The sequence below is a fragment of the Caretta caretta genome, chromosome 14 (assembly GCF_965140235.1).
Source record: "Caretta caretta isolate rCarCar2 chromosome 14, rCarCar1.hap1, whole genome shotgun sequence".
NCBI lineage: Eukaryota > Metazoa > Chordata > Testudines > Cheloniidae > Caretta > Caretta caretta.
In genome coordinates, this window is record NC_134219.1 from 1,704,633 (window position 1) to 1,717,726 (window position 13,094).

At 49.7% G+C, this 13,094-nt stretch overlaps 1 protein-coding gene across 23 annotated transcripts in view; it reads right to left on the reverse strand.

Annotated features, from left to right (window-relative positions):
- Positions 1-13,094, reverse strand: part of RBFOX3 (RNA binding fox-1 homolog 3) — a 353,230-nt gene that overhangs the window by 207,861 nt on the left and 132,275 nt on the right. For 19 of the 23 annotated variants that reach the window (XM_075119157.1, XM_048819358.2, XM_048819344.2 and 16 more), the window contains one exon: positions 11,406-11,446. The exons of the other annotated variants lie outside the window; for them this stretch is intronic. The gene's annotated coding sequence lies outside the window, so the exon portion shown is untranslated. The remainder of the gene's footprint in view (positions 1-11,405; positions 11,447-13,094) is intronic. 23 annotated transcript variants of the gene reach the window in all.

Sequence of the window (13,094 nt, forward strand, 5' to 3'; positions counted from 1 at the left end):
GCGCTGGTGTGATGAAGATGGAACAAACTGGACACTGTTTTTATGATGCTTGGCTGGAGGTGCCAAGTCTTACAGTAGCCAGCTAACTTTACCATGTCCCAGTTTAAGGTGGCATCAAGCTCATGGAACGACAGGGCCTGGGTACTGCAACAGTCGTCGTCTGTGTAAATGAATTTTTGTGACTCTGTGGTTGGCAAGTCACTGATATAAAGGTTGAAGAGGGTTGGAGAAATCACAGAGCCCTGGGGTAACCCATTGCTCTGTTGTCTCCAAGCACTCGTCTTCTCCCCCATATGGACTCTGAATTGCCTGTCGCAGAGGAACAGTTCACTGATTTCATGAGCCAAATAGAATGTGAAAATCTTTCCACAACAGCTTTCAGGGAAACATTCAGAGCAGCGGCACTTTACACCCCCTTCCTTTATTTTTAACAAACTCCCAAAAAAAACTTGCCCTGGGAGGAAATGCAGAATTTCAAGGAGATCTGTTATCTGTTTCTTTTGGCAGCGGGGAGGGTGTGATGAGGTGTGGTGAGAAATTAAAGAAAAAACAGACCTATAATGGGAAACTGGCTCCAACTTTCACCAGACAGCAGCTACCCCATCTCATAACTACTCGACCAGGGGAGAGGCGTTGCTCCGAGAGACAGGTGGTGGCTAGGTTTCAGCTCATGCCTACAGTGCCACTGGGGTGACACTCTTGTAATTACATGGCTACAAATGTTGAGCCTAGTTCATTTGGCCACAGGGATTCAACTCTAGGGCAGCTCTGGGGAGCAGATTTTTCTCAGCATTTGTGGTCCTGGATTAGGAAAAACCCTGGTTCTCTCAGAGGCCCAGAGCGAGCACCCAGAGCTTGGGATGCTGATTAAAGTCTCTGCAGCATCCTGCTCAGGCTGGCAAATGAAGTTCTGTGGTGCATAAGCAGCTTGGAGGCGCTTGCTGTCCATCACTCTGATGAGCTCTTGTGCTAGCACATCGCTGGCTGCCCCATGCTATTGCTTAGCAGACCTTAAAGCCATAGAGAATATTCAGCATTCTACATTCACAGAGAGTTGCATGAAGAGAGCCAGGCAAGGCCACAGCTCATCTCGGCCACACACATCTATCACTGTGGCACTGGGAAAAGGTGACTAGACAGCTGCTTCCAAGCCCAGAAGATGCAGAACTAAAAATGTGGGGAAATCAGCTGTAGGAGGTTAAATGGGGTCCCCCCTGCAATTCTGCTTGGTCTTTCCTCTACCCAGGAATAGTTCCACCAAATGAGCTAGACATTTATAGGTTTCAGAGTAGCAGCCGTGTTAGTCTGTATTCGCAAAAAGAAAAGGAGGACTTGTGGCACCTTAGAGACTAACACATTTATTTGAGCGTAAGCTTTCGTAAGCTACAGCTCACTTCCACTGCATGCATCCGATGAAGTGAGCTGTAGCTCACGAAAGCTTATGCTCAAATAAATGTGTTAGTCTCTAAGGTGCCACAAGTCCTCCTTTTCTTTTTGTAGACATTTATACTAGCCCCTGGCAGACCCAAGAACCTTTTGCGGATATTTAGTCCCACTCTCTTCCTGCTGCTGCTAGTGTGTAATAGCCCGGGCTGCTATCCTAGCAATGGGTACCCACCCAGAGTTCTCCTGCCATCCCCCAGATGCCAACACAGAGTTACCCTCCCAGCCTTCCCTTCCCTAATTTCTGAACTGCACCTGTGTAGCTGTTCCTCTGTTTCTCACCCCTTCTCTCTCCAATTTGGAAGTGGCAGCAATGCTGGGAGAAAAAGCCTGAATGTCTTTTTGTTTTTCTGTTTCTCCCATCATCAAATCCCCTCCTCATCCCTAGGAGTTTGGAATTACATACAAGTTATATGTTTCTGGTTTTACCCAAACACAGCTACTTAACAAACAAGTACCCTCAATTCCGTTTAATGCCTACACATGTAATACAGTTGCTGCAATTACCTGCTTCCCAAAGCCATTACAAATCACAGAAAATCAGCTGTAGCAGGTGATAAGAACATTCTTTTATAGATTCACAAAATAAGCTGATCACAGGACAGTCAGATCCTTGCCCTGCAGTCCACAGCATGCCCGGCATTCACAAGGGGTCAAGACCCTTCATCTTGCAGCCAATTTACTCCTCTTAAAGATGAGATGGGAAATATCTGTTGGGAAAACTCTGGGTTTATCCTGCTGTGTGGCTTAAGCTCAAGTTCTGACTCACCAGAAAACTGGGCTCATTGTTCAAGCTCACACATCCTGCGCAGTCAACAAGAAACTAAGCCTGTAATTAGAATGAAACCCACTAAAGCAACAAGGTGAGCACCAGAAGTGAGCTGTAGCTCACGAAAGCTTATGCTCAAATAACTTGGTTAGTCTCTAAGGTGCCACAAGTCCTCCTGTTCTTTTAGAGATTAGTGGAACACTGTCTCTGACGGGCAGGGTTCCCAAGTACCTTGGCCACGTGCTGTATAAGCAGAACAGACAACTGGTGTTGGCCCACATATACATGGAGACCATGTGTCACGGAGTCCCTGGGCAATGCTTTGGAACTGCTCCCCATGAAGCCAGGCAGGACTCTGGGGACTTTCTGGGAGCAGCCGGTCTGCAGGACACACGGCTCACACAGCTTCCACCTTCCTGGGTCTGACCTCAGAGCATTCAGCATCCTCTGCCCCTCCGTGCACTTCCCCCAGCGAGTCCGCCCAGGCGGGGTCTCAGGGAAGCCAGAGGGTCCTGTCTCTCAACTCTGCAGTCAGACGTGACTCTCAGCCAGCCAGTAAAACAGAGGTTTATTAGACAACAGGAACATGGTCTAACACAGAGCTTGCAGGTGCAGAGAATGGGACCCCTCAGCTGGGTCCATTTTGGGGGGCAGTGAGCCAGACAACCACGTCTGCACTTCACTCCATGTCTCCAGCCAGCCCCAAACTGAAACTCCCTCCAGCCCCTCCTCCTCTGGGCTTCCTCCCTTTCCCGGGCCAGGTGGTCACCTGATTCCTTTGTTCTCCAACCCTTTAGCTCTCACCTTGCAGGGGGGAAGGGCCAGACCATCAGTTGCCAGGAAACAGGGTGTTGGCCATTCTCTGTGTCCAGACCCCTGCACACCCCTGCCCTCTAGGGCTCTGCAATGATCATACACCCTTACCCCACCCCCTAGATACTTAAGAACTGCATAGGGGAAACTGAGGCACCCCCACACTATTCAGAGGAAACATTAAGAACTGTCCCACTTCATCACACCATGACAAACCTGCTACACCCAAGACTCCTCCAGCTGAGCACATGCCAGAGGCATGCAGGGCAGAAATATATGGGGGCACACTAGGGTTGTCAACTTTCTAATCGCACAAAACCAAACACGCTGCCCTGCCCCCTACTCCAAGGCCCTGTCCCTTCTCTGAGGCCCCGCCCCTGCTCCATCCCCCTCCCTCCATCGCTCGCTTTCACTGGGCTGGGGCAGGGGTGGGGGAGGGGTCAGGCTGGGGGTGTGGGCTTTGGGATGGGGTCAGGGATGAGGGGGTTGGGATGCAGGAGAGGGCTCCGGGCTGGGGCAGGGGTGTGAGCTCTGGGGTGGGGCTGAGGATGAGGGGTTTGGGGTGCAGGAGGGGGCTCAGGGCTGGGGCAGGGTGTTGGGGGGGTGCGGGAGGGGACTCCTGGTTGGGGCAGGGGGTTGGGGTGAGGGGTCCTGGCAGCGCTTACTGCAGATCCCAGGAAGCGGCTGCCAGGTCCCTTCAGTGCAGCCCCTAGGTGCATGGGTGGCCAGGGAGGCTCTGTACACCACCCTCACATCCACGCCCCACAGATTCCATTGGTTGCAATTCCTGGCCAATGGGAGCTGTGGGTCTGGCAATAGGGGTGGGGGCAGCATGTGGAGCCTCCCTGGCTGCCCATGAGCCTAGGGGCCAGAAGGACCTGGCAGCAACTTCTGGGAGCTCTGCAGAGCTAGGGCAGGCAGAGAGCCTGCCTTAGTTCTGGGCACTCGCTGCGCCACCAACCAGACTTTTGATGGCCCTGTCAGTGGTGCCGACCGGAGCCACCAGAGTCCCTTTTTGACGAGGCATTCTGGTCAAAAAACAGATTCCTGGCAACCCTAGGGCACACAGAAAGGGAAATCTGCCCATCAGTGAAATTCCAGAGAGAAAGAGGGAACAAAGTAAAGCAGGAGTAATGAGGCTGGTCCCCAGGGTAGAAAGGGACCTGCCTGCTTCCTTGCTTCCCTGGCACAGAATCATTTCATAGATTTCCAAGGCAAGAAGGGATCATTATGACCATCTCATCCAACCTCTTGCATACCCCAGGCCAGGGATCCCCAACCAGAGAACCTAGTGATTGCCGCAGCAATCCAAACAACTTGTGGTGGAGCTACACCATCTCTTTTAGGAAGCGAACCAGTCCTGACGTAAAGCACCCATCCGATGGAGAATCCCTAAAGTTTCCACTCAGAGGGAGTGCTGAAAAGCAAAGACAGAGTGCACTCCCACCAATGAGGAACACAATCGGCAGCAAGGAGGCGGCCTGTTGAAGCATGGAACAAACTTCCCTGCTTCCCAGCACAGGGACCAGGTGGAGTTCCCAAAGGTTCCCAGTTACTCAAGGAAAACCCAGTCAGAGACCAGCAAAGCATGATTCTTGACCTAGCTGCCTTTTTTAAAAACACTCATGGACAACTTTCTTGTATGGGAATAGAATACAGAGAAGATGGCAGGGACACTGCACACTTTACTATGTTGACAGCTATTCATAGAATATCAGGGTTGGAAGGGACCTCAGGAGGTCATCTAGTCCAACCCCCTGCTCAAAGCAGGACCAACCCCCAACTAAATCATCCCAGCCAGGGCTTTGTCAAGCCTGACCTTAAAAACTTCTAAGGAAGGAGATTCCACCACCTCCCTAGGTAATGCATTCCAGTGTTTCACCACCCTCTTAGTGAACAAGTTTTTCCTAATATCCAGCCTAAACTTCCCCCACTGCAACTTGAGACCATTACTCCTCATTCTGTCATCTGCTATCATTGAGAACAGCCTAGATCCATCCTCTTTGAAACCCCCTTTCAGGTAGTTGAAAGCAGCTATCAAATCCCCCCTCATTCTTCTCTTCCACAGACTAAACAATTCCAGTTCCCTCAGCCTCTCCTCATAAGTCATGTGTTCCAGTCCCCTAATCATTTTTGTTGCCCTCCGCTGGACTCTCTCCAATTTTTCCACATCCTTGTAGTGTGGGGCCCAAAACTGGACACAGTACTCCAGATGAGGCCTTACCAATGTCGAATAGAGGGGAACGATCACATCCCTCGATCTGCTGGCAATGCCCCTACCTATACATCCCAAAATGCCATTGGCCTTCTTGGCAACAAGGGCACACTGTTGACACATATCCAGCTTCTCGTCCACTGTCACCCCAGGTCCTTTTCTGCAGAACTGCTGCCGAGCCATTTGGTCCCTAGTCTGTAGCGGTGCATTGTATTCTTCCGTCCTAAGGGCAGGACTCTGCACTTGCCCTTGTTGAACCTCATCAGATTTCTTTTGGCCCAATCCTCTAATTTGTCTAGGTCCCTCTGTATCTTATCCCTACCCTTCAGTGTATCTACCACTCCTCCCAGTTTATTGTCATCTGGAAACCTGCAGACGGTGCAATCCACACCATCCTCCAGATCATTTATGAAGATACTGAACAAAACCGGCCCCAGGACCGACCCTTGGGGCACTCCACTTGATACCGGCTGCCAACTAGACATGGAGCCATTGATCACTACCCGTTGAGTCCGACAATCTAGCCAGCTTTCTATCCACCTTATAGTCCATTCATCCAGCCCATACTTCTTTAACTTGCTGGCAAGAATAGTGTGGGAGATCGTGTCAAAAGCTTTGCTAAAGTCAAGGAACAACATGTCCACTGCTTTCCCTTCATCCACAGAGCCAGTTATCTCGTCATAGAAGGCAATTAGATTAGTCAGGCATGACTTGCCCTTGGTGAATCCATGCTGACTGTTCCTGATCACTTTCCTCTCCTCTAAGAGGTTCAGAATTGATTCCTTGAGGACCTGCTCCATGATTTTTCCAGGGACTGAGATGAGGCTAACTGGTGTGTAGTTCCCAGGATCCTCCTCCTTCACTTTTTTAAAGATGGGCACTACATTAGCCTTTTTCCAGTCGTCCGGGACCTCCCCCGATCGCCATGAGTTTTCAAAGATAATGGCCAATGGCTCCGCAATCGCATCCGCCAACTCCTTTAGCACTATTCTCTAGCAACTCACAACTGGCAGCCTCACTCTGCCCAGCCTGAGATGCCAGGCCCTGAAGTCCAACTGTAAATGTTCTTTTGGAATTTTAGCAGCTACCCAGCTCCCTTCCCATAGGTGCAAATTCCCGCTACTCCATCTGTGCAACAACCAAGGTATTTGCATTTGATGTTCTTGGCAAATGAATCCAACCGACATTTGCTTTGCAAATGGAAGGCGAAAGGGTGTACACAATCAGGGGTTCACAAAGTGTCATGAGGTTCACATGCCAGCCACTGGGACCCTGGGTTCAAATCCTGAAGGTGGTGATAAATTTGCAAGTCTTAGACTACCCCTTAGAAAATGATATTTCTCCACATCACACAACCACAATGTCATTGGCAGAACTGTGTCAGCCCAGAACAGGAAGATGCCAAAGGGTGTCAGAAGTCAGGATCGAGATGCGCTGGCAGACACCTGGCTTGAGGTGGTGCTTTTAGTCACTCTGTTTCATGAGCAGCAGTCATCATTTCAGGAACCCAATCCAACAACAATGGGCATCATTCCCAAGAGCCCACAGTACCCTCCAGTGACAAAGAGGAACCCTTCCACAGAGAACTTCTGGTAAATGTAAATTGGGAACAGCCTCTCAGAGCAGGACGCAAATCACTGTAAACAAAGTCTCTGTTGCTGTGGAAACCATTAAAAATAGATTCCCCACACTCCCCTCTTTGTGCTGGGTTTTATACAGCTGGGTTCCTTCATTCCACATTATTATTACTTTTTAATTATGAATAATTTCCTCCCTTCTATAGGAAGATGGATTAAAACTCAGAACTTTCCACATGAAGCCCCTTTAGGAGGTATTTCAATATGCCAATGAAGGCAAGCCCAGATTCTGTAGTGTTTATGCCACAGGGTAAAAATCTCTCTGCAATTAACCCTTCTCATTCCATGCTTCCTCTAAGCTTCTCTTTTTCTCCATCCAGGAAGCTAGCTGGCTTTCACCTGTCCCTCAACAAAGTTTGCTCAGGAACTATGACACTTAGGGTGAAGCCCCTTTCCGCAAAGGGATCAGCACAAGGCTCAAGCGCCACGTAAGTCCCTCTTCAACCCTGTGGAGTTTGTGCATGATTGTATTCTGGTCACCCTTGCCTGCCCGCTTCCCCTCCACTCCTGTTTGTCTGATATGACCTCTTACTCGCTAGGTCCAGTTACATTTAGTGGGTATGCTCTTCAGGCCAAGGACCCTGCATCCCTTGGTTTATGAGGCACTCAGCATATCGGGTGCTCATATAATAAGAAACACCACCACTGTTGCTCAAGGCTTCACACCCACCCACCCAGTGCCCCCAGCACTAAGCTACCCACAGGGCAAGGATCAAGCAGAGAGAGAGGCGGGACAGGCTGCCCCAATGGGAATGGTGCTGCTATCCTCCTGTCTTACTGAGGAGCAACAAAATCCTATTTAATCGTTCTGTCCTGGAGCTTTCTTCTGAGGATTGTGATTCTCAGCCTTAACCCTACAAATCAGAGTGGGTGTTTGCAGCAATCCTCCACTTTCCTATCATACCCCTTTCTATGCAGAACTCAGTCTAGCCCAATAAAATGTCTGCTTTAGCCCGGCTCAGCCCAGAGACCTGTTCCAAAGCTTGGAGGAACCACTGAACCAACCATTGTTTGCACTCTGCAAGCCTCCGTACAGGAAATTCTCCCAATCAGGAATGATGCCAAAGGACTGGAGCACACGGAACATCTGTTGCCCAGCATCAGCACAGCCAGGAATTCAGGAAGTGATGTGTATACATCCCCCAGTGCAGCATGTCTGCTAGCAAATGGAAGTGCAAGGCTCTATCCAAGGGTGAAGGAAGAGTGAGATCATGAAAGCTGCTTGGTTACCCTGTGGCAAATTACTTACCAGGCTTTAATTTTAGATTTAAGTGAATTTCATGCTGACAAAGAGCGCCAGATGGACAAACACTGGTAACCAACACTCTTTATCCCCAGGACAAAGCAAAGGCAGCAGCAGGGCAAGCTTCCTACACACTGCCCTGCCATTGTGTTTCCCCTTCGCCCACCTCTAGGGATGAGAGGAGAATTCAGTCTCCATAGTCCATTCAGTCCCTAAACTCTGCTGAATCTGTTAAGTGCTGATTGTGCAGGTGGGTTGTACAAGGTGGGCACCTGTCCACGAGCCACTGGATTGAGATTATGAAGAGATCTCGCACAGGAGTCACTAGACAGTTGTCTGCATGGGCAGAATGACAGAACAAGTTACAAAGCTCAAGAACTGCACAAATCTCAAAGCCCTCTACAAACCAGCTCCAGTTTTAGAGAACGGAGGGAGTGCTCTGGTGCCTTCCAGAGGAGGGGGTCCAAATGGGGCTGTGTGTACCACTGGTGGTACGTGAGCTTGATGAGCCAATCCTTCACTTCATAATTTGTTTAAGAAAGTGGTACATGAACTAAAAGTTTGGGAGCCACTGTTGTAAAGCAAGATTCTCACAAGAGTTGGGGACATGATTTCATTACCTCCTGTTGTTTCTCTTAGATCAATTTTTAGTGCACTGCCTCATGATACCCACCTGTGACGAAGCGGGACTGTTCTTAATGTTTCCTCTGAATAGTGTGGGGGTGCCTCAGTTTCCCCTAGGCAGTTCTGAAGTATCTAGGTGGTGGAATAAGGGTGTATGATCATTGCAGAGCCCTAGAGGGCAGGGGTGTGCAGGGGTCTGGACACAGAGAATGGCCAACACCCTGTTTTCTGGCAACTGATGGCCTGGCCCTTCCCCCCTGCAAGGTGAGAGCTAAATGGTTGGAGAGCAAAGGAATCAGGTGAGCTCCTGGCCCGGGAAAGGAGAAAGCCCAGAGGAGGAGGGGCTGGAGAAAGTTTCAGTTTGGGGCTGGCTGGGGACATGGAGTGAAGTGCAAACGTGGTTGTCTGGCTCCCTGCCCCCCAAAATGGACCCGGCTGAGGGGTCCTGTTCTCTGTACCTACAAGCTCTGTGTTAAACTGTGTTCCTGTCATCTAATAAATCTGTTTTACTGGCTGGCTGAGAGTCATGTCTGACTGCGAAGTTGGGGTGCAGGGCCCTCTGGCTTCCCCAGGACTCCACCTGGGTGGACTCGCTGGGGGAACCGCACGGAGGGGCAGAGGATGCTGAATGCTCCGAGGTCAGACCCAGGAAGGGGGAAGCCGTGTGAGCTGTTTGCACTGCAGACAGTCTGCTCCCAGAGAGGAGACTTCAGCAGAGGCCTGCCTGGCTTCGTAGGGAGCAGTTCCAGAGCATCGCTCGGGGACTCCGTGACACCACCCCCTTTCTTGCGCAAATCCCCATACACCCCAACAGAAACATGGAACCCCTTTAGTTTCAGTAATGGCAGTTCAGTGGTCAGTTTCCTCTGTCACGGTCTGACTCGTAACTTTGGCCCCCAAGTAAAAATGCTGTAGAAATATTATTCAGAGCTGATAAGGCCCGAAGGGACCACAGTCTGAGCTCTTCTAGAACACAGGCCAGAGAACCTCCCCAATAATCTCTGCATCAGGCCCAGAATTCCTGTTTGAGCCATAGTGTATCTTTTGGACAGATATCAGTGTGCTTCAAGTGTTGGAGAATTTACCATGTTCCTAGGTAATTTGTTCCAATGGCTATAATTACCCTCACTAGTATAAACATTCACTGTATTTGTTGCCTGAATTTGAATAGCTGCAGTTTCCAACCATTGGATCTCATTAAGCCTTTTTCCACTAAATTAAAGAACCATCTACTATTAGAAATCTCTTCCCAATGTAGTTATACTTTTAAACCACCACCAAGTCGCTTCTTAGCCCTCTCTTGGGTAAACTAAACTCCCTATGAGGCAGGTTTTTCAGACCTCATTTTTTGTAGATCTTTTCTGACCCCTTTCCAATTTGTCAGCATCCTTTTTGAAGTATGGACACAGCATCCAGTAATGGTCTCACTAATGCCATATACAGAAGTCATGCCACTTCTCTACTCTTACTTGCATATTCTTATCATGGACATTCATTATACTCATTCTGAGTATGGGCTGCCAGGGGAAGCATTTTAACAGCCAAGGACACCGAGTCAAAACCTACTGGCCTGAGTGGATATGAAAAAGGAGCCCACTCTGGGCATGTGTCCGGGACTTAGTCACCGAGGCTGAAGAGATGTTGCTCTCTTGGTGGATGGAGGCTCTGAATCCTTTATGCTTAAAATATTGGCTATTAAAATATTTCAACAGCAGCTACAGCAAAGACAGACACATGATTTGTTCTTTGCATCCAGGCCCAAGGAGTTTGGAGGGGAGCCAGAGGCATCAGTAGGGAGCCCCCTTGCCCCAATTGCTCTGGCAGTGTCAGTTTCATAGAAGCAAGCTCCCAAAACACCACACCTTGCTAGTGATTGGATGGGGAGCAAGGGAGCAGAAGTCCTCCATCCCCTCGAGCTGATGCAGTTGTGGCATCAGCAGGACTTCCTCTCTCCTCAGCTTGCTCAAACAACAGATCAGGCATTTTTGTTGTGAGCAGATAGGAGGAGAAGCAACTTGTCCAAACAAAGCAGAAATGAAAGAGCAATACCCCCAAACTACTGCAAAGTATGTTGGGAATTCATCTACACAGGAGCTTGGCAGCCAAAGAACAACAGGAACGGAGGAGTTTGTCAGGGCTTTTTAATACAGAAAGAATCTCTGGTGTGTTTCAGCTTTTCAGAATCATCAAACAGCCTGGCAGGAGGTGTAGGAAGTCGGGGGGGGGGGGAAGTCCCCCCTGGAGACACCTCCCACTAACACTCCGAAAGCACGTGTGTGGCACTCGTACTACTGTGTAGCTGAAGAGTTCACCAGAGACATCATGTGCATCCTCTGCCTCCCCAGCTCAGCCCTTAAAGGCGCTAAATTCCCTCTGGTCTCCAACAAGTCTGCATTCTCATAGGACCCCCGTTGCTCCTGGACGGCAAACTGGGCATTCGCTGAAGAGCTGAGGAAGAGCAATGTTAAGCTATGTGCTCTTGGTGATGCTGCTGGCAAGCAGGCCACACTTGATTCTCTCTCACCCCCTCAGACACCGAAGGCAAGCAATTTAATACAAGTCCCACCACACTAGCACAGACACCAGTTCCATTTGATACTTCGCCTGCAAACCAAGTGAATGAGGAGACAGTTTTTGTTAACATCCAGGGGCAATACTCACAGTTGGGATGGACCCAGACAGCAAATCCACTCCGATCAGACCTGCCATTGGAAAAAGAGAGAGGGGAAAGGTTTTTGCTGGGAATGCTGTGAGGCACAGAAATCCCACAAGTCCTCCCTTACCTCCAAAGGAGAGGGAGAAAGCAAGCAGTATCCTTCTCAGTTCTGGGTGTGTCTGGCAAGGAGAGGAGGGGGGAGACAGAACTTTCTACACTCTCAATCAGATGGGGGCCACAGCCCAGCTAATACTGCTGCCTTATTTAATTCACAGCAATTATATTTGCATTCTACTAGACAAATAGATTTTACAAGCCCTCAGTTAAATGTGGGTAATTATGGCTGCCTGCGTCAGGGGACAGCCCTGCCCGGGCTCAGGAGGAAGAAGCACATCCCAGTTCCACTAATGCTGTAAATTAGCAGGGCAGCAGACTAATTACCAGCGATTTCATTTCCCCCCCTCACTCTCTCCTCTTTCTGTGGGCTACTGCATTCTCCCTCTCCCCCCCACTGTGTGTGTGTGTGTTCAGGCATATGCTGCTGTTAATGGGGCTTCTGTCACTTCATCTGCTGGTGGAGATTATTTTATCTTGGGAACCCTCTCTTGGTGTCAGACCAGAGACTTTCGACTCTAAATCATCAACGGGGGGAACAATCTGTTGTATGGCAACGAAAAATGAAAACGTCAACTTTTTGATGGCAACTGTTGTGCTCAGCAGTGTTCGTGATGAAGGCTCTGATACGAGGGGGGGAGGGACCCTGACAGGACCCGGCCTGGCCTGACAACTCAAGGAGCGGGATGGCTCCATGCACACATGCTCAAGGGCGGGGTAAGGCTGCAGTCATTTATTACATCATGTGCATGAAGCCGAGACAATGCAGGATTGGGACCTGCAAAGGGATGGGGGCAAGAGGATGAGGGGGAGGGAAGCCTTTAGCCATTATTAAATCTAAGTGGAGAAGGATGGAAAGTAATTGTGTGAATCCACTGTGAACAGGAGGTGCCAAATCTGCTTCTGTCTAGTGTGGGGCAGAAGAAGTCCTTGGAGCAAGCTGTGGGGGACACAGTCTTCTCCCTGTACTGGGCAGAGGGAAGCATTATGGGGACAGAACCAAGTATCATGTACATGGTGCTTGATATCTCCAAACACAATACAAACACTAACTATTCTTCATACACCCCAAGAAGGAGGGAGGTCTTACCGCCATTTACAAATGGGGAAACTGAGGCACAAAACAGGGGAGTGACTTGCATCAAAGGGCAAACAATGAGCTGGAAAAAGAACCCAAGAGAGTCCTGGCCCCTAGCCCAAGGCTTAGCCCACCAGACCTGGCTGTCTTCCTTCAATTATTTCCCTCCTGAGTACACAGCAGCTTTCACATTGTGCAGCAGTGGGATTTCAAAGCCAGATGTCACAAGCATTCCTGGAGGAGGAGGAGCCAGAGCACTCCTTCACCTTGTCCCATGGTGGGCAGGGAGGAGGGTGACACCCTATGGCCCATCCCTGGGCCCCAGAGACATTCTCACTTCCCACCCACCTGACACTTCTGCAATTGAGAGTCAGTTGAGCTGTACAGAATTGCTGCTTCCTGCTCCACCGTCCACACAGCAGCACCACAGTAATGATAAATAAGAGAAACCGAATGAAATCGCCACATTCTTCAAACTGATCTGCCAAAGTAAAACCATGTA